Raw genomic sequence first — 20,598 nt, forward strand, 5'->3', positions numbered from 1 at the left:
AGTTATAAGAAAAGCAGAGAGCTGACCTGTAATCTTGTCCATTAAAGGGATGCGCACAGCTCTCTGCTCATGCTTTCCTTATAATTAGTATCCTAATTTAAAAAAAAATTGGTTTACTTCTCAATAGTTTCAGCGAACATCCTAGAACTGAGTCTGATCATTTTCATTGGCTGGCTTTGCCATGTGTCTGTCCTTTTTCACTAACCATGACCCAGGGCATGAGGTGGCCCGACTTGTGCCACTGCTCACTCTTCAAACCCTTAGAGAGGGCTTGAAAGTGACCGGAGAGACAGTTCCCTCAATGTGGGGGTGTAAGGGGCCTACCTAAAGGAAAAGGCAGATGCCCGCTCCCTCCTGTCTCTGCCTTCTGTCTTATCTCTACTTTGAAGGCAGAATGAAAATGCGTCCTTGTTCCTAGGTTTCCCTGTCTTGATCTTACGACTTCCCGCTTCTGCTTCCCAAAGGCTGAGTGTGCGCCAACCCTCCCAGTTCTGGGGTTTGTACCACTCTTCAGGAAGTTTCTTCTAGCTTTCTCTGTCACTAACCCCATCTTCACCCTGTGCCACCACCCTCGACAATGGCCTGATCTGGATGATGCAAGGCACAGAGTAACAGTCTCATTTTGTTCTTCTAGTATGTAAAATGTTTCCAGCATTCCAGACAGTATGTTTAGACCCCTAAAAGCTTGGTTATGGCACCTCACCACAATGGATCATCATCATTATGGATGATGTATTTTGAGGTTGCTAAATATTTGATCAATTGAGAAGCAATTCGCTCCAGTGTGTTTGCAGTATCAGCCAGGAGAATTCCTACATCCTTCACTAATAAGCATTCCTTTGGCAGAGAGGATACATTAAAACTTCATCATGTTGTTACAGTTTGTCTAGATAGCATATAGCATTACAAAAATTGCTCCTCTACAGTTGATTTGATGTTTTATTATCCTTTGAAAAAAATATTTCAGAGCTCAGATTCAGTTAACTAATGGTACTCTTTTAAGTTTGCCAAACTATGCATGCAATTAAGGGGTTCCTTTTATCATAAAGATGATAATAGAATTTTCCTACACGAGATTTTTATCTTTTTAATGTTCATATATGTGTATTTAAATCTTAAATTTTATTCATAGTGATTTTAAGTGCTTATCATCATACACACACACACACACACACACACACACACACACACACACTGAGGTTAGGAGGAAAGTCAATTCAAAACAAGGAAAGTGTTAATTATAAAAGCATGTATATTAGACATAAACAGACTGTGACCACAGCAACGGGGACAAAGGTGGTAATTCACTGGATTATAGTGCAGTTACCTGTAATATGGGTGTCTAATTTTCTAAGAATAGAAAACCTCTCCCTGGTATGAAGCTCTAGTGCAAACCCCCTGCCTGAGCTCCTTTTCTGGGAGACACCACGCACGATGCTGGACAATGCAGAAGCATTTGGTATTCCTCATAACAATCTTTTAAATACACATGAGACCACGGGACTGAGTGGCTGTGATCTTGCCAAGCTGATCCAGGCTGGCGACCCCTGGAGATCCAGGCTGGCCACCCCTGGAGTCTGTGTAGCTGTGGGACTCTCCCTTAACACAAGTATAACTTAGTGATTTGTAGAAGAGTATTTTCCTTATTTTTTAAAATCACTTTCTCCGTTTAATGGGAAGTAAGCAAACATAATTGAATAGCCTGCTAAGGTCTTTGAACACTAAATTCCTGTGTTGATTAATGGTGCATTCGCTATGGGAGGGGTACAGAGAGGTTAGGGTTAACACACAGACATGAGAGTAGAGAGTTCAGACCTGTGTTCTCAACTAGGAGAGTGTTTTCCATACTAGATCGTACCGTTTCGTACAAGCTGCATCCTAATGTGAAAATTTTAGCCGCTTTCTAAGGGTTCTTTATTAGCCGGCCTGCCTACCTGAAGCACTGTCCGCACTGGTTCAGAACCTCAGATGATTCTGCCAGTCTCCTAAAGAAAGGCTACTTGGTTGACCTTTCCTTTGGGGAAAAAAAATGTTACTGGTCAATTATATGATTTCCTGAATGTATCTGTTAGAGTTTTATTATAATAAAAATAGTGGTAGTGTATTATTTCCATAATTTTGACTCTTGTACCTGAGTAGCTGTTGAAATTTCTGTTCTAAAGGGGTGAGGGAGTCCAGAGTGTTTGACTAATAACACACCAACTACAGATACAGCGTGCTACCTTCCGTAATCTGATGATGTGCTAACTCCTGTGTGCGCTACTTTATCTAACATCAGCACAATGCATAGTGTAGCCTTTATAGGCCTGTTTACGAAGGAGAAAACTGAAGCTCAGGCAGTCTAGGCTCCCGTGATTGACAGGCAGCACAGAGCTTTGCCAGTTTTGACCCCTGCACACTGGTACCTGGGGCGGAAATCCAAGTCTGCATGCATCAGTACGTGTGCTAACTATATTCTTTTTTTTTCTACAATGTTTGATCAAAAGTAACTGCTGAGTCTTGGTACTTAAAATCTGCCTTAGTTTATGGTTGTATAACAAGCCATTTTCCTTTTTTAAATACACATTTTTCACAAAGAACAAAAACTAAAACAGCTCATATTTCTATAGCAAGAAAAAAATGTACCATGATTCCTATATTTAGGTTTGGGTATTTTGTTTGTTTGGTTTTTCAAGACATGGTTTCCTGTGTAACTTTGGAGCCTGTCCTGGAACTCACTCTGTAGACCAGGCTGGCCTCAAAGTCACATAGCTCTGCCTGCCTCTGCCTCCGTGTGCTGGGATTAAAGGTGTGTGCCTCCACTGCCTGGCAGACGTTTATCTGCTAATGAATTTTGAAAATGTTCTTAAGTAAGAAGAGCAGAATCATCTCCTAGTCATTACTGAAACCTGAAGGGGTTAATTTAATGGCTGTATAGCTCCCACACTTGTCCATGTTGCTGACATTAAAAACTATTCAAGATGATAAAATTCAACTCAGGGTTTATTGAGGTGACTATACTAGATGTTAGCCATTAGCCACATGTGATTATTTTTAAAACTTAACTAAAATTTAAGAATTTGAATTTGGTTCCTCAAGCTGGGCAGTGGTGGTACATGCCTTTATTCCCAGCACTCAGGAGGCAGGGGCAGACGGATCTGCCTCTGTGAGTTCGAGGACAGCGGGAACAGAGTCAGTTCCAACACTCTCTCCAAAGCTACAGAGAGAAATCCTGTCTCAAGAAAAAAAAAAAGAGTTTGGCTCCTCAAGCACACCAGGCCCGTTACACTTGTGGTGACCACGTCTGTGCGTTCATGTCACCTCAGCAGGGTTCTCTTGGGTGGTGCCCTCTTAGGGTGCACACCTTTATATGTTTGTCTTCCCTTCTTCTTTCCCCATATGCAATGATCTCTTCTGAGAATGATGTCTACACCTTCTACAGTTTGGATAGGCACCTTCCCGATGGCCTCCCATGAGACTTGACCTAGAGGACCCTTTTGGTTCAGTTGATGGTTCGGTGGTACCAGGGAGCATGATAACCCAGAGAGAATCCACCAGGCTGAAGTGACAAGGCCATACAGCCATCAGTTTTACTTCACCAGGTGATGTATTAAGCCAGCAGTCTTGGGTGGGCTGTTCTTAGGGGCATGTTTAGGCTCTGTACTGTTGAACTGCTGCAGAGACGCTCGCTACCACTGGAGGACTGGTTCAATGTGCTGCTACTAATTGACCCTTGCTATAATTATGGCAACTTCCAGAGCAAAGCCAACTGGCTTTTAAAATAGCTTTCTTTGTGTAGATATGATTTGCATGCAAACCCCTGAAAACTTTTAACATATTATAGCTTGATACACTAGTTGCGGATCTTATTGGCACCATCTATATTAAGCCCATGTGGACTGTTGATTCCCACTGTTAATTAGCATGTATGATTTTAAGAGGAAAATGGTTTGTTTGTTTTTATAAGTCTGGGAGTTCGATTGTATTCTTGTTGGTCTTGATTACCATTAAAACAAATAAGTATGCATATTTTTCATCTTATTCTCATTTAAAATCATTCTCAAATAAGGTTGACATATGGATATTTGGCATAGTCTTTGTGGTATCCTCAGGGCCTGCCAGCAACATTTCTGTACTATACTAGCTGTGAGCACTCCTACCCTACATAGATAGATAAGCTTCTTTGGTCTATCTTTTCCACAGTGATATTCTACAGACTTTTTTCTAGAGATCGGGTGACCCTCTTGGCCCCTGATATTCTATTCCTTGTATAAAGCAATAGTGGAAAAGTCTTGTAACAAGCACTTCCCCTCTCTTTGCTCTACACGCATCTTGTTGAGCACTAGAATGAATCTGTGCGAAGGCTCTCAGCCACAAGACTTCTCGCAACTGAGACCATGTGGGTTCAAGGATTTGGGACCATTTCCAAATACAAAAAGTGATGGTCAGTATTTGGAAAGTATTGATAATTGTAAAGCAAAGTGTTAGGGAGAAGGGATAGTCTGTTACGTTAGTCTCCACTTTGGTATAATGTTAAAAAATTCAGAATAAATAAATGTCATGAGCCCATTTGGTGAGTGAGCAAGATGTCTTTGCTGCTAAAATTCCACACTGAAGTCAGATTTTGCTCCAAGATTCATTAAGAGCCTTTTAGAGCCTTGTCTTTTGTTTGTCTTATTTGTTTGGGGGGAGGAGGATTCGAGACAGGGTTTCTCTGTAGCTTTGGAGCCTGTCCTGGAACTAGCTCTTGTAGTCCAAGCTGGCTTCGAACTCACAGAGATCCACCTGCTTCTGCCTCCCAAGTGCTGGGTTAAAGGCGTGCGCCACCACCGCCCGGCTAGAGCCTTGTCTTAATTGAGTGTCAGGTATTGAATAAAATTAATGAGGGAATAATGTACTTTATTTAAATCTAACTGTAAGTCACCCTTCTCCTCCCACTTTCGATACACCACAAAGGTCAGGAACACATTGTTATAAAAAGCAATTCAGTTTATCTAATGCCATCTTAGATAATTGCATGTACCCTTGCCCTGTTATTTTAGTGTACCGAATTGTGTTATGGGCTGTACACATGGTGACCTGTCTCTAATCTTAGGAACTAATTCTCTGATTTTGATTTATTTTTCTCACATTAAGCATGTTATTGAACATCAAGAAAGGGGTTAAAGGAAATAGTGACTAGAAAGCTCTAGTGATTTAACTTTGGGACATTGAGTCTTCCAGAATTCCCTTTTGACTCCTTTATTCAATAGCAAGACCAATGCTTTTATGATAATCACAGTCTCTCCCCTCCCTCTCCCCCCCCATCCTCTCCTCTCCTCTCCTCTCCTCTCCTCTTCCTCTCCTCTCCTGTCCCCCCCCCACCCCCACACTGCTCCTGCTGCTGCTGCAGCTCTGCTGGTTTGGTTTAAGGCTGTGACAGATGTCTGATTGGCGGGCTCTGTTTATTCTGTGACCAGATTCTTTCTGAAAGAGGGCTGGCCATACCTGCCCTAAGCCTATTGGCTGTGTGTGCTCTGGGCCCTCCCCTCCCTCCCCCCCTCCCTTTTCCTTCGCAGCACACACCACCACTAAGTCTGTGCGGGGATCCTAAACCAGCCCAATTTACATCCATTCATGAATGTGTGACGTCAGCAAGCTTGAGCTCCTCTGCGGTGGGCTGGAGGATTGTGTGGGTCGATCTCCCTCCCCCTTATTTTTCTAATTCTGCAAGGCTCTGTAGATTAACCTTCCATCTTTTTAGAGCAAGAAAACGGAACGGCATGTGTAGGAATTCTTCATTGTTGTGAGTATTGCACTCTTTTCCTCTTTCGGCAGCGTGTATCGCACAAGGACAGATGGAGAATTTATCTGTGCTCTACGCTTATTAGAAAACTGTTATTACTGAGGGAGACACAAGGTGGAAGAGACAGGAAAAGGCCGAAGGAAACCCGAAACCCCCCAACCCCGGCGCGGCTCAGGGACTGACAGCTGGGTTTTCTTTGCTTGCTTGTCTGCCGGCTAGACGTGGACATTTTTTGATTACGGTTCTGCACGTTGCCTTTGGATGCTTGTTTGGTTCATCTTAAAGGGAGAGTCAGTTCCTTCGAGAGGATGTGGATGTGTTGGGGGAGCCTCAGGGAGGACCAGGAAGGAGCTGCAGAAAGCGGGGCCAGCAAGCCGCAGCAGGCTCTCACTTGCCCTGCACTTGTCTCCTGTGCTGTCCTCCTACCACGTCTAACCCTTCAACCTTGCCTTTGTCTCATAGCTGTGTGACAGTCAATATTTTGTGTTTGCAATATGGGAAGGTAAATGCTTCTCCAACCATTTTCAAAAGCCTTTATGATGAGAGCGGTTGGCGTATATTCATACATATTTGTGGCTCTTTTAAAAATAGCATTTTAATATCTAAACATCTGCACCGAAGGCTGAACCAGCATTATCCTTAAATTGTAAGGATAATTATTTTTTTAAGATTGCTAATAGAATTATTTCTTCCTGTGTTCCGAAATTGTGTTGTATAGAAATGCGCCTGAATGTTTTTCTATTATGAACTTCCAATTGGAAAGTTTGCTCTGCTATGTGTTGGAAATTGGAGGAAGTTCTGGTGTCCTCCGTGTGTAGAGTTGGTTTGAGAATTTGTTTATAGTTTTAACAAGAAGTGTCCGTGGTTGTTTTCCAGTGCTTGGGTTTGTTCTGAGGAAAGCTGCGACACTGTCCTGTTCTGCCCAGGCTGGTCCCTGAGCCTCTATGATCTGTTCGCATTTCCCAGCTTTGAACAACTGGTCAACTACTCTGAAACATGCCTTTGGTGTTTCTTTGTGGAGAGAGAGAAACACACACACACACACACAGAGAGAGAGAGAGAGAGAGAGAGAGAGAGAGAGAGAGAGAGAGAGAGACCCATTATTTCTTGTCACTCAACCACATCTTACTTTTCGTAGTCAGTGCCTGGTTTTGAGTTCTCCTAGAGCACAGTTCTAAACTGTGGCACTCATGGTAGCTTTCAGGCCATTCTTCCCAGGATTCTTTGGGGGGAGTTTTATTCTTAATCTTCTAAGTGAACATACTTTCAGTTTAAAATTATCATACCCAAAACTGAAATACTTAATGTTCTTTCTCAAATTAATATTGAATATTCTCATTTTGTTTTCTCTGTGTGTTTTAGTGTCCTGGAGTTGCAGGAGGGAGCCCTCTGCCTATTGCCCAGACAAATATAGTTTTGTCTTTTGCTGTTTTTATTTCCTGAGTTAAACCACTTAATACTATTTTAGATAAAATTCCCAATAATTTAAAATATCTCAATATATTACAACATTTTTCTTTTTTCTATCCTCTCAAGACTTTGAGAGCATTTCCAAAGATCTATTAAAGTGTTGAAGTCTACTAGAAGACAAATCATTAACCTCTAAAAAATTATGTTTATGTATTCAAAGTCATTTTGGGAAATGTTCATTAGATTCTGTCTTCATGCTTACTTCATCAGGCCAGAGCTTTATTTCCATGAAAGAAATTTAGCTTGCACATGGATTTATTGAAGTAACATTGTCCCTCTAAGGCACAGGGTGGATAGAGAACCCCCACCGTCCCACTCCTAGTGGCTGCATTCTAGATTATGTTTATTTTCATGTATAACGTACTTGTGGGATAAAACAATAACTCTTAATTGTTTAATATCAAACAATAAAATACTGTGTATCAGTGATCATCAATAGATGTCTTTCTGTCTAAAAGTTGAAACTACTCCAGGAGTAGGGATGAATTTATTTAGTAAACAAAGTCAGTGAGAGCAGAGCTGGGTCCTGGGGAACTGGCATCAACGTGGTTCCGAAGGGCGAGAGGCCACATCCAAGGGCTGGCGTACACACCGCGGCTGTACTTGGATGCAGAACCCGGGAGCCTGGTTTGCACTGTCTACTTCCCTTCCTCTTTGTGCGCTGCTGACTGATGACACGTGGAGCTCACGTGAGCCAAGATAGGCAAGGTGAATGGACCGGCCAGGTGCTGTAGCCTGATACTTGGAGTTTTTGTTAAAATTAAAGAGCATTACCTAGGAACACTCCGCTGGTTGAAGAAAAAAATAAGTCATTCCAAGGATATCACACACCTGCTATGTCAGTTATGATTCCAGAAAAAGAAATGGAGGAGTCAAAGTTTTAGAAGATGTGATTTTTATTCCCAAGAAATCTAGAAGGAAAATTAGTATACATCAACTTCAACATTCGAATTTACAACACAATTTTTCTCCTTCCCTTCCATTTTCTTTTCCATCCTCCCTCTTTTTTTTTCACTAGGTCTTAGCATATTCACTATGACCACAGTCAATTTTAGAATATTTTCATTATCAAAAAAGAAAGGAGAAGGAGAAGAAAAGGAAGGAAGAACCCACACGCTCACTAGCAGTCATTCCTCCTCACCCCTCAGCGCTAGGCAACCACCAATCAATCTCCCCTTTGCTTATTCTTGACATTTCTTTTTTAACTGTGTAAAAAATTTATTGGAGTTGGTATATGAAAGTCCAATAGAATGGTCTTTTTTCTGGACATTTCTTATAGATAAATCATATAGTGTATGATCATTTCTAATTAGCTTTTCTCACTTTTTTCAAAGTCCATCCATTTACATGTATCGGCACTTCATCTCTTTATATTGCCAAATAACATTTAAGTTTACATAGTTAAATCTCTTTTTTCCATTCATCTGTTTATGGACAGGGGCTATTTCTACTTTTACCTACTAGGAATTCTACTGCTTTTCATATTCATGTACAAGTTTTTGCCTATCCTTTAATTTTCTTGGGGTAGAAATGGTGGGTCGTCTGACAACTGTGTGCCGAACAACTGAGGACGCACTGAGCTGCTTTCTGTGTTGGCTGCCCCATTGCACAGTCCCATCAGCAACGCACAGTTCAAACCTCTCCACATCCGGGGAAGCGGCAACTGTTACCCGTCATGACATGAGTATCACCTTAGTGGGTGTGAAGTGCGTCTCATTGTGCCTTTGTCGATGCTCCCCTGGTGATGCTGAGCATCTTTTGATGAGTCTGGCCATGCGTGTATCTTCTCTAGAGAAATGTCTGTTCAGACTCTTTACATATACTAAAAAAATAGTTATTTGTGTTTTTATTATTGATTTATGAAAGCCCTTTCTATACTTTGGACACAAGCTGTGCTGTGCTAAGTGAATGGCAAATATTTTCTCATAGGCTGTGGGCTGCCTTTTTCTTCATGTTGAGTACCAAAACCTACGTCTTTATGAAGTTCAGTTTCTTTTTTGTGTGTGTGTGCTTTGATGTTATAAAGGCTATGTTCTCTAACAAATAAGGTCCATCCCTACGTTCCATTTGTACATTTTATAGTTTTACCTCAAAGATTAGTTAATTTCTCAATATGATATAAGAAAGGGATTCAGCATCACTTTTGAGTATCCAGTTGTTTCAGTACCCTGTTTAAAAGGATCCTCTTTACCCTGATAACTATGATATAAGAAAGGGATTCAGCATCACTTTTGAGTATCCAGTTGTTTCAGCACCCTGTTTAAAAGGATCCTCTTTACCCCGATAACTTGTCCTGGCATTCTATCAGAGAACTTTCAAAACAAAATGCTGCCACATGTGATGGCCTATACTGTAATCCTACTTGGGAGGTGGGGGCAGTAGATTAGGTGTTCAAGGCCATCCTTAACCACGGTGAGTTCGAGGTCAGCCTTGGCTGCCTGAGACCCTGGCTCATAAAACAACAACATAAAGTCCTGACATAATACTTCTATTCCTGGAGATTTGTATTTAGTTGGCCTGGAAATAGGTTTACTCATCTGTACTTTTGAAAGCGTCACTGATTGTAATATGTGGACAGGGTTGGAAAGCATTAGTGTGGGTAATTTTAGGGTTAGTTTTAGGAAATAAGAGAGGCACTATTCCTAAATAGGGACCCAGAATGAGCAAAAACAGAATTCTGACATGGAAAGGAAGAAAGAAAGCGATGAAGTCTATTCATACTAGAAAGCGTGGACTTTCTCACGAGTCCCCAAAGCCGCGGCATTGTCACAGTATAGCGTTAGCATTTGGGTAGCAGTTAGGATGCGCTTATAAACCTCTCCAAAGTTCTTATGTATACCATTTCATTTGAACATAACACTTAGAATACAAAGTAAATACTGTTCTTGTTTTGCAGCTGAGACTGTTGACTCAACCAGAGATACCAGAGAATATATGTAGTGCTCAATTTTCAAATCCCATTCTGATTCTTAATCTTTCTTTTGTGTACAGTGGATTTTGAGCGTTGGGTGGTACTCACAAATTTTTGTTGATCTAAATCTAGCACAAGTTACAAATCTTATTTTACTCTGGGCCGGACAAAGAACAAAATAAGTTTAATTGTAGAAATAAAGGGTTGGGGGTTGGCACGGCAGGTGCAGTGGAAGATAAGAGGGTGGAGTTAAAGAGGATTTTCATGGCATAGATAATCATGGAGCCCAGATGCTGGTACTTTGCCGAGATTCAGCTAGCAAGAAGAACTCTAAGAAGATCAAGGGCTAACATGCTGTACTCAAGAGGTGATTGAAGAGATGGGGAGAAATCATGATGGAAAGGAGAAGGGGCCAAGGTAACACTGGCAGCCAGAGAGGCGTTGTCGTTCAGTTTTATTTATTTAATCAATAAGAATTTACTGAGTAGCTAATATTTATTTTAGGTACTAATGTGTGGCAGAGAACAAAGGAGACAAAAAGACTTACCTCTTGCTTATTTGGTTCCAATGGAAGGAGACAAGAGTAAAGAAATAACCTATTTAGTGCTAATGTTTTAAGGAGAAAACTAAACATGGAAGGGATTCCAGAGAACTGGAGGAGGCAAAGGAAAAGAAGTGTCTTTTCTAATTGAATTGGTTTGTTTTTTTTTTTCCTTCCCGATATTGGCTACTCAGAGAGATTAATGAGCCATTAAGCAGAGGCTAAGTCAGGCGAGAAGGAGAGAAGGGGTGGCGGAGGGAGAGGGAGGGTTCGATGCTCTGAGCCGGAACCCTTTGGTTGATCATTTGTACCTGGTGCCTGGCGTTCCATGAACACTGTTGGCAAGTGTGCTTTTGGTGAGGTGTGGTACTGGTGGTTCTTCAACAGATGGAGGGCCCGGCAGGGAGAGTTCTTAAGGAAGCCTTTTAGATTATACTTGCTACCCTGTTGGGAATCATCTTCTTGTGTGTGTGTATGTGTGCGTGCATGCGTGTGCGTACATGTGTGCGTGTGTGTCCGCATAGCATCACCACGGCAGGCCAGTGCGCAGGCCGTGGTTAGAATCAGGCGGAGAACCGCAGTGTATGCGATAGGATGGACACTTCAGCTTCTATTGGTTTTTACACTTTAGTATGAGATTCAGCCACACACACACACACACACACACACACACACACACACACACACTACCTTGAACGGTTCACCTGCCTTCTTCATTTATCTCAATACTTACTTATATTAAGGTACTTTTACAAAATAAAAAAAAATCACTTGTAAAGAACGTGCATCTAAAAACAGCATGCATCCGAGTTAACTACTCAAGCAAGTGCTGGCCCAGACGGAGAGTCCGAATCCTTCAGTGGACTTGTGTGCAGTCAGGGGAGCCATCCCGCAACCCATCTGTAGACCTTTGCTCCGGATGTTGTGTTTTCACTACCAATTCCATTTTTATGTTCTTATCTACCACAAAAAATGAAAAACCCATGACAGAGTTAGAACTAGAGAAACCATTGCCTTAGATCCTCATCCGTGATTCGCGTGTCCTTTATAAGATGGACTTCTGAAACTAAGCCCGTCATTTTGCTTCTCTGCGGTAAGGCACGCTGACACGGTATGGGAAGGATGGAGCTGCAGAGTGCAAAAGGCCTGCCCGGGGTTTGACCATTCTCAGCAAAGCCGTTGACTTCCTGGTGGCTGTACTTTCACTGTGTGACCCTTTTAAGATGGGAGATGAAGACTTTGTGTTCAGATGACCATAATTACGACAGCGTAGGAACCTGGCTGTGAACGGCCAACATCAAACAGGCAAATGACCATTTCTAGGGCAGTCTGGTTAAAATCCAGGCTGATGCTAGTCCTTCCTCACTGCTGTCCTAGTACCTCCACGGAAGCTGCTGCTCTGTGTTTCAGGTGGAGGTGCCCGAGCAAGACAGGGAAATAAAAAAGTAAACTGATCTCAGGCTGCTCCCAGGACTTCCTCCTAAATCAGTGGCTCTCAGCCTTCTTCAGTACAGTTCCTCAATGCCGTGGTGACCCCAACCATGAAATGATTTCAGCGCTACAGCATAACTCTCATGAATCGAAATGCAAATGTCTGACATGTAGGATGTCAGATATGCGACCCTGTGAGAAGGGATCGTGACCCACAGGTCATGAACCACCCTGACCTAAATCTCGTCCAGACCTGATATGATCTTGCTGTCTTTGGGCATGCCCACTGTAAGTGGCTTTGCTTCAGCTGCTCGTTGTACTCGAAAGGATGCTTCTTTCCACTGACGGGCCAGGTCCCAGCTGAGGGATGTGGCTGCAGGTCAGTCCCCTCCGTGTGGTGTGAACTACAGTTTTTCTTTGATTTGTCTCATGTTCTCATGTGAAATTCATCAATTTGTATGAATGAATCCATCTATTTATGATTTTCATTGTGATGAAAGCTAACTCAAGCATTTTACTATGGTGGGTGGCTCTTTCCAGCCGTCTCTCACTGCCTTCTACTGTCCTTTCGCTCACGGTACAACTGAGTCAGACATGAGTCCTGGGATGAGTGAGAAAGTGCGGGGTATTTGGAGGAGGGGCAAAAGGGGGGTGGAGGAGGGCAGAGGGGGACAGGAGTCAAGGAGAACCAAGTAAATGGCACGTGCGGATGAAAATGCCATAAAGAAACCACTGACTTTCAGCCAGCCTTAACTGACTTAAAAAGTAAACACTTAAAAACAAGAAAATGAAGACCTGAAGACCCATTAAATCCATGCAGAGTGTGGCGAGATTTTGTGAAACTCTATTATTTTGCATAATGGTTGCTGGTTTTGAAAATTATTTTCTTGTATTTCCCCAAATAGTAAGTTGTTTGAGGGATTAGTGTCTTGAACTTGTAGATTTTGTTAAAGAAAGAAATTCAGTTGTGTTTTTTAAAGTAAGCATATTTGGGTAGACAGTTTATTGAGTAGGACCTGAGTTCAGATCTTCAGCACCCACAAAAACAAAACAAGACAAAACAAACAAACAAAAAATAAAACACGCTGGGCATGCAGAATTTTTCTGTAACCCGAGCGCAGTGACAGCTGGATCCCTGAGCTTGCTGGCTGGTTAGTCTACCTGAGGTGGCAGTCTCCAGGCTCAGTGAGAGATCTCTCAGGACATCCCATGTGAGCCTTTGACCTCCACACATGCTTGCACAGGCAAGCACACCTACACACACGTATGCACACGCACATCCATACATTATAATATGAAAACTTACCCAAAGCTCTCTTTCCATTTGTAGATTTGTTTTACCAGGCTAGAATTTTCTTACATTCTTTTTCATATGTGCAATTGCCAAGCAGAGAAGGCTGGTACCTCTTCTTTTCTTTCGTTTTTGTTTCTTTGAGACAAAAATCTCATGTAGTGAAAACTGGTTTCAAAATCACTGTGTCTCTGTGGTGACCCTGAATCCTGCCCTTCCCTCCACCTCTCAAGCGTGGGATTGTGAGTGTGCTCCCCACGCCAGGCTGTGGTATCTGGTCTTAGCAGCTGCTAGGGTTTTGTGTGTCGACTCCTTAATACCGAGATTTTCTCCGTGTGACAGTGTGATAAAAAGCTGTCTTCTTGCAAAAACCGATTGTGTGTTGCGGGGCACCCCCCAAGAGAATGCCCAGTCACTGCAGCTTTAATTGTTTAAAAATACGAAGGAGAAAACAATGTGGGCCTTAGCAGACAGACACTGACTGTCTCCAGCCATTCCCTGGCCTGGGGCAGCCGTGCAGAGGACAGCTCTGAGCAGACGTTCGGTGAGAGGTTGGAGGAGGCAAGAATGAGTTGATTGGGCCAAAGGGCTGAAGAAGTGGCTGACGATGAGGGGCAGGAGAAAGATGATAGCAAAGACAGAGGACAGAGCCCCAGGAGGCTGGGGCTGAATAGAGAGGCTGCTGGAAGTCAGGAAAGCAGCTCCACCTAGAACTGGGGGAAGTCACTGAAGGATCCAGACTGAGAAAGATTCTATTTTAGAGTCCTAAAGGGGACTGTCACAGTTGCTATTACTAAAGAGGGATCAATTTGCAAAATAAGTCCACTGAGGCTTCTTATTACCCCCAGGCACGGTGCCTGCATTGTTAGCTGCTGGCAGGCCTGCCATTAATGGGATCCATTAGACTATCTGCAGGCGTGGATAACCACGGGTAATTGAGTCTAGTGAGATAAAGCCTGGCAAAACACGAGTCAGGACTGCGTCTTCCAGAGAAAATAATCCCTGGCTGAAATAAGCAGAAGCATTTTACCAATCACATAGCCATTCTATGATATCCCGTATCCCAACTCTCTAAGTACGTATGCATGCCACAAAGGCACAACCGCAGCATAGCAATGGCTGTTCCCATCGTGACCTCCAGCCCTCAGCGAGTCTCCCTTCCCTGTGTCAGGCAGAGCAACTTCTGGGGAAATGCCCACCTGACCATGCACCTGGTCAGGCTCCAGAGCCAAAACGGAGACAGATTTTCCTGTCTTGCTACAGTCTCCCTACCCCATCTTCTTTCTCTTGCCATTTTGAGTAGAATCTCTTCCATCTGTTCGTCTATAAAAAAGTAACTGAACATTTGCTTTCTATTGCTTGTGCAAATTTTCTAAGCCATGACTTTAAATATTCTCAGAGACCTCAAGTCCGGAGTATGTCTCTTGGGGAAGGGAATACAGCGGCATGGCTTTTTTGTTTCCTTCCTGATTTCTTTCCATCAGGACGTCTGCTGGCGTACTGACTCTGCTCTCCCTCACACTCACCACGTCCTGTCCTGCTCGCCGTGGACGTCACTTTATTTACGTTGCAGTATCCAGTGAGGTTCTAAAAGCCTGGGGCTGGCCATCGCCTCTCTCTCTTCCTCTGTTGCCACAGTGCTGCAAATGAGTGTCCTGGCTGATGCTATCAAGACTATCAACAGTGCTGGAAGGAGGCAAATGCCAGGTGCTTGCTGGGCCTCTCCTGGAGTCACCGTCTGGTTCTTACTCGCTCTATTGGTACATTTGGAACCGTGGATGATCAAGAAGCCGGGAGTAGTGCGAACTTTACAGGCAAGTTAAGCAAGAATGGAGCGGTCAGCACAGAATCGGTGTGTTAGTCAGAGACCTAAACAAGGGCACAATGCTCTGCTCCTTTCTGGGAAGTCTGAGCCACCGTATTGACGACCTCAGCTGGCATGGTAGCCCAGATCACAACTATGCAGGGTGAAAACAGAGGAAGCCTAGGGGTTCTTTCCCTGGAGATGCAGCCATACTCAGATGAGGTGCTCGGTGGAGGAGGTAAGGTGTGGTCTGGTTCTAGGGTTATATAAGTAAGGACGGAAAGGCTGGTGGTATGGTTCAGTGCCACACAGGTACAGAGCCAAAGTTCTGATCCCCGACACCCACATAATGCCTGCAATCCCAGTGTTTGGAAAGTGGAGGCAGGGGATCCTCGTCAAGCTGACTAGCTAGACTACCGGAAGCCATGAGCTCTGGGTTGAATACTAAGATCCTGCCTTAGCCAGGTGTGGTGGCATGCATCTTTAATCCCAGCACTTGGGAGGCAGAGCCAGGCAGACCTGCCTGAGTTTGAGACCACCTTGGTCTACAGAGTGAGTTCCAGGCTAGCCAAGGCTACACAGAGAGACCTTGTCTGAAATTTTTTAAAAATAATTTAAAAAGAATCATCAGCAGAAGAATTTAATATAAGGTGGGAAGTGATGATTGAGAAAGATATCCAGCATCATCTTCTGGCTTCCACTTGCTCATACACATATGTCCATTTGCATGTCAACATACATACACATGTGCACACCATCCATACAAAATGAAAGGAGGTAAAGAAAGAAGAACCTCATTATCATTGAAAAGCCAAGGGCACCCTAGGAAAAAAATGGAAGACACTCCAAGGAAGTACCCATACAGGAGAGTCTTCTGCATCAAAGTCTTGCCAGGCTCATGAGCAATATGAACTTACAATGGTGACTTACCTAAAATAGCTCATACCCAGAAACTGTGCTACGCTGAGGAGTCATGCATTTGCGTAACAGTGTTCTGCATTTGACATTTCTGTGTGAGCTTCTAAGAAGTCCCTGGCCTTTGTCTGGGTGGTAGGTAGTGGCCAGAGATTTGTTAGAGACCAGGAAGACACTGAAGAAGCTAAAGGAAATGAAATACTTTCCCTAGAAAGTCCCTCGGGTTATCTTTCTGTATATAATTATGAATATAATTGATGAAACAGATACTCAGTAAAAAGTTTTTCAGTCCTTAGTGGTAGATTCTTTTATGGAGTATGTCTAAATAAGAGGAAACAAACACATTTTTTCCACTTCTGTTTCTCAGTTGATCTAACCAATCTAGTTAGCTTGACTCAGCTCCACGGTGAAAAGTTCTTTTGATAAGTTATAAACCACTCATCCCTCTTCTCTTTCTCTAAAAAGGACACTTTAGCACCTTTACAGCATTGATTCTGCAGAGTCTCATCATGAACCGGCCAAAGTGGTGCTTCAAAAGGTGTCACCTACATCCAGGATTGTCAGCATCGTGAGGAACTCGTTAGAAATTCTGGGCCTACTCCATGCATCAGTCAGAAATGCTGGCAGCAGGTTCTGGCATCTATGTTTAACAAGCTGACAAGTGGAGGCTGGTGCATGCTAAAGTTTGAGAATTCTTGGTTCACAGCAAAGCTCAAATTTTAATGTGCATGGGAATTGATTTAGCTTAAAGTCAGATTCTGGACACTTGGATTGGCAGGATCTTCTCCACTCTTCTAAATAGCCCCCAAGCGATGCTGATGCTGCCAGTTCTAAGACCACACGCATTCTGTGAGGAGCAGAGCACTAAAGTCTGGATTGTGGGTGACACCAAAGGCTCCTGTGTTAAAGGGCTTGCTCCTCAGCTCGGTGCTAGTAGGAGGAGGTGACGTTGTAAGATGTGGGACTAAGTGATAGGTCTAGTCATTGACAGCCACCCTTGAGAGACGATAGGCTACTCTGGTCCTTTCTCAGGAGGTGAACTGAGCTGCTTGCTTTACTACGCACTCCAGCTGTGATGGTCCACCTCATCACAGGCCCCAAAGCAACAGCTCATGGACTGGGCCTTCCAAAACTGTGAACCAACACATTGTCTCAAATATATATTCCAGGAACAGAAAGCTGACTAACACATATGGATCATAAGGACTATTATGGGATGCTACATGAATAGCACAATTAAGTAGCTTCCACCAAAGTCTGTCAGCTCTCCGGCCCATGTTGTGATAGAACATCAAGGCTGGACTGTGTGGTGGAGCTGCTCACATCATGAGAAGGGACACAGTGGCCTCCCATGACTTCCTATCAGTGTATGTTACTAATGTCCTAAACCAGGGGTTCTCAACCTTCCTAATGCCATGACCTTTTAATACAGTTAGTTTCTCATGTTGTGGTCACCCTTAACTATGAAATTATTTCATTGCTACTTCATAACTGTAATGTGTTACTGTTATGCATTGTAATGTAGTTATCTGATATGCAGGATATCTGATATGGACCCCTGTGAAAGGCCATTCAGTCCCCAAAGGAATTGTGACCCACAGATTGAGAACCACTGGCCTAACCGTCTCGCTTAGCCCAACATCTTAACACTGGGCCTTTAAGGTATCATCCCAAACTGAAACTATAATGCTTCATAACATAGGTGTTTCCAGAAAAGTATGTGTTAAATCAGCTTTATTTAGGTATAAATCATTGAACCATGAGTCTAACATTAATTAATAATGTAAATATACGCATTTAACTTTATGGTGTTTAAGTAGAAACGTGAGTAAAACAGGGTTTTGGGCGTCATGAATAAGAACCCTGAACACGTGACCAGAGACTTGTGGAAACCTTCCCTGTGTCTCCCAGGGAGCAAAGGTTCGCAGCTCACTAATCCAGTCTTTTATATAGTGCAGCCAGCTCAAATGACAGGAATGGGCTGCCAGCTGTGGGATATGCTGCGTGAGAAATGACAGCGGCGTGCATGCAGCTGTATGAAAAGGTGTGTGATGTAGCAGTCAAGAGAAACAGGACAAATCTTCAAGTAGAGCACGATTTTTACATTTAATTATTCAAATAGTAAAAATTGGAAAAAGCACACCAAAGTTTGAAGTGGTTATTTGTTTTTCTCTTATTTCTCCAAATTTTATAATATAGTTGTTTTAAAATTTGTGTCCTCCCCACTCTCAGAGGTGCTGTGAGGTGGCTCCTTTTTGCCTCTTGAGCAGCAGAGGCCATGAGTTCTTGATAAGGACTTTATACACATTAATATAAGACAACGTTCTCTTATTCAACCATGAAAATGATGCTCTACGTGACGATGCGACCATCCCGGAGTCACCCAGAATTCCAGACTTCAGGCAGTGACGCAGTGTGCAATTAATAGCTATCCTGGGCTATGCTTTGTAAGAAACTGTTTTTGGCTCATGGCCTTCATCTAAGCCTCACCACTCATGAACATGGGTGACAGTTTGGTTTCTGGAGTCCTTCAGTTGAGAGGCGGGACCCAGTGCTTCTGTTAGCAGCTGTATGTCTTGTGTAAACTGTTAAGCAAACCTGAGTTTCTCCTGTGCATGTAATAGACACGACCATGGAGCCAGGTGAGGGTGAGGTCAGGTAGAGAAACTGAGCATGGGGCCCAGTGCACACAGTCCCAAGTGAGCAGCAGCCTCCAATACAAGAGGGCTCCTTCTCCTTTGTCTCTTGTGTCGTGATAGGTCGGCTACTGCAAGTTGTTATATTGAGGAATTAAAAAAAAAGAATAGAAGGAAAAGGAGAGTAGAAGGATAAAGGAAAGAAAGGGGAAAAAGAATTATGTCCCAAGAATTCCCAGCTTGCGCTAGAGAGATTGGCCATACACTATAGTCGAATAGAATAATGACCCTCCGACCTTTTAGTCTTTAGACTAGAAAAGTGAAGACCCCCCAAAAAATTCTTTATCTGAGTTGTACATTCTATATTTAGTAGATTAGGATTTAAAATTGAAAAAGTTCTAAAACATTTATTAGTTAAAAACAATAAATAATAAACTTTTTACTAGCATAAAGATTATTCTCTTTAACAAAAAATGACTGTTTCCCAAACTTTCAGGTTTTTTTTTTTCAAGGCAGTTAGCATTGTGAGTAGGTGTTCCCTGACGGGGACCCACAGGCCACTAGTTTCATCTGTTGTAATATACGCTGGCTATAGCGGCTATGGGGACACTCCACAAACTTGAGGAGAATGGGAATCAAAGGGGGAAAGAATGTCTTGCATTATGAAAATATCCTTACCTCACAGACCCCTGACAGATCTGGGATCCCCCTCCCAGGTTTTCAGAGTCTGACGTGAGCCCCACTGACAGCACACGCGCGTGTGAGAACCAGATGGCCGCCGTGTCTGTGGTGGGCTTCACAGCAGTTTAAAGATCGGGGAGGTGGGCGCTGTTCTGATTGCTTCTAGTCTCCATGTGGAACCAATGCTGAAAGGAGGTAAATTCATGGGGTGATGGGGGTGCCATTCAAGTTCAAACAGTCTGGCTCCAGCGTTACACTTTTGTGTGCTTCCTTCCTTGGGAAGGAAGTGAAATTTTATAAAACAGCAGTTTGTTTTTTTTTTTGAAGATTCTGCCAGATTCTGGGTTCTTAGAGGCACTCTGAAGACTGCATCGTTGCTGAGCACAGAGCAGGTGTTAGTCTGGTTAGTGTGATCTTCCACAACAGATCTTGCTTTGTTTTTAGTTACTTGTAGATGTGTATATGTCCAATTATGTGCCCAAGAGTTCAGGTGCACCCAGAGGCCAGCGGAAGATGTCAGATCCTCTGGAGTCGGAACTGCAAGCAGCTGTGGGCACTGGAAACCAAACTCCAACCTCAGGTCCCCCTTTCTGGTACCTATGTCAGCAGCTCTATTCCACACACCCTAACCTGTCCAGAGTTCTTGTAAGTGGAGACCGGGTACCAGAGGTTGATGGCAAAGGATAATCCTTCCCCTAAATACCTTGTAGAAGAGGAAACACACGATTTATCCTTTTATGCCTGGCGCCCTTCATTCAACATAACATGGTCCAAGCTCATCCATACTGTAGCGTGTTCCTGAATTTCCTCTTTTTAAGCCAGATAATAAAGATGGGATTTTGTTTATCAAGGATGACATTTATCTGGGCATAGTGCATCGTACCTATAATTTCAGCATTCAGGAGACCGAGATAAGAGGACTGCCAAGAGTTTGGGACCAGCCTGGGCTACGCAGTGAGTCCCAAACCAACTTGAGGTACAGAAAGACTCCGTCTAAAATATATAGAATTTATAAACACAGCACCCAAAGAAATAATGCTTATCTAAAAATGAATATAAAGCCGGGCGGTGGTGGCGCACGCCTTTAATCCCAACACTTGGGAGGCAGAGGCAGGCTGATCTCTGTGAGTTCGAGACCAGCCTGGTCTACAAGA

At 43.2% G+C, this 20,598-nt stretch overlaps 1 protein-coding gene across 1 annotated transcript in view; it reads left to right on the forward strand.

Annotated features, from left to right (window-relative positions):
* The first annotated feature begins 5,533 nt into the window (after nt 1-5,533).
* Map3k13 (mitogen-activated protein kinase kinase kinase 13) overlaps nt 5,534-20,598 on the forward strand; it is a 92,463-nt gene continuing 77,398 nt past the window's right edge. The window contains exon 1 of the mRNA XM_013354409.2: nt 5,534-5,764. The gene's annotated coding sequence lies outside the window, so the exon portion shown is untranslated. The remainder of the gene's footprint in view (nt 5,765-20,598) is intronic.

Source organism: Microtus ochrogaster, unplaced genomic scaffold (genome assembly GCF_000317375.1).
Source record: "Microtus ochrogaster isolate Prairie Vole_2 unplaced genomic scaffold, MicOch1.0 UNK43, whole genome shotgun sequence".
NCBI lineage: Eukaryota > Metazoa > Chordata > Mammalia > Rodentia > Cricetidae > Microtus > Microtus ochrogaster.